Genomic DNA, 1,498 nt, shown 5'->3' on the forward strand with positions numbered 1-1,498 from the left:
TGATTCTACTACCATTCTGTTATGAAAAACACTACCTTATGTAAAGTTGCAAGCTGAGGAAAAGTTTCATTTTCTCAAAATATTGCATTGAATATTTGATGAATGAGAGGCTTATTTACAATAGGTATATCAGGAGTATTTAATCTATTCCTATGAAAAATTTTATAAGTACTCTCATAAAGATGATATTAAATTAATATACTATAGGTGACCAACAAAACCAATGCAACATGCTAGACCAGACTTACCTTGGAAATGGTTAGAATACATGCCCTGACTTACCACCCAGAGCCACTGAGACATGAACATTATGGTAACTCAAACTTGCCCCAGAGTGGCCTGAAGTATGTAAATTCTCAGCATCTACCTGGACCACAAAACTAGAATAATTTGGTGCAATGACCTTTCAAAGAGTAGCTAGAGAAAAGTGTAACCCAACAGTTGAACTGGACCCACCTAGACTAGTGAAACGTGGTGACCCTTCTTCTTTTAGAGAGCCTAGAGACAAGTGCAGACCGAACTTCTGCACAGAACTGACACTACTACAAGGTGGTGGCCCAGCCTCATCCAGAAGCAGCTGAATATCCTATATGAAGACATCCAGGAAGTGAACAATATCGAGAGATGATAATTATAAGAGGGTTGTAGTAAAGATCTTAGGGCTCTTAATATAAATATAGGAATGCCATATGCCACAGGAAATGCCCAGAAGGTAGAGTCCTGTATGTAGCCTTTTGTTGTCCTCCATCTTGGAGAAAGATAGATTTTATATTGCCTTGCTTTTTCCTCTCTTTTGTTTATGAAATGCAAAGCTGCCAGTAGTCTTAGCATTAGAATGGAATTTATTTCTTATCTACTTTGCTTCTTATGATTGTTTATTTCTGAATTTTCTATGTGAAGGTCAGTTAAGGTTCTCAGATCATTAGGCTAGATACCCCTTGACCTCATGCTTGTCTCTTTTATGTCTCTTGTTTATTTTCATTACTTAAGGCCCATTCACACAGGACTGACCAGCAACCGGAGGCAAGCAAGCCCTCATCACCTGGGCAAGACCCAGTGAGCCTGGAGCAACATTGTGATGGAGTACAGATCAGGAACTGGAAGCAAGAGTAAAGTAATCTGGGGCTGGAGCGATGGCATAGAGTGGTAAAGCATTTGCCTTGTCATCATTAGCCTAGGAGGGACTGCGGTTTGATCCCCCAATGTCCCATATAGTTCCCCAAGTCAGGAGCGATTTCTGAGCACATAGGCAGGAGTAACCATTGAGTGTTAACCCAAAAATCCAAAAAAGAGTAATGCAATCTTCCACCCAATCCACAGAGATCAGAACAGCATGGTTACACAGCTTCTTCCTAAAAGCAGCATGAGGAAAGTACACCAGACCATTTGCCTGAACCACTGGAGATCAGCATAAATTAGTATTCTACCCACTATTTAGGAGTGCTCTGAGGAAAATGTGCTTCACCATATGCATAGTTCTACAGACACCAGCAGATAG

This window comes from Suncus etruscus, chromosome 8, assembly GCF_024139225.1.
Source record: "Suncus etruscus isolate mSunEtr1 chromosome 8, mSunEtr1.pri.cur, whole genome shotgun sequence".
NCBI lineage: Eukaryota > Metazoa > Chordata > Mammalia > Eulipotyphla > Soricidae > Suncus > Suncus etruscus.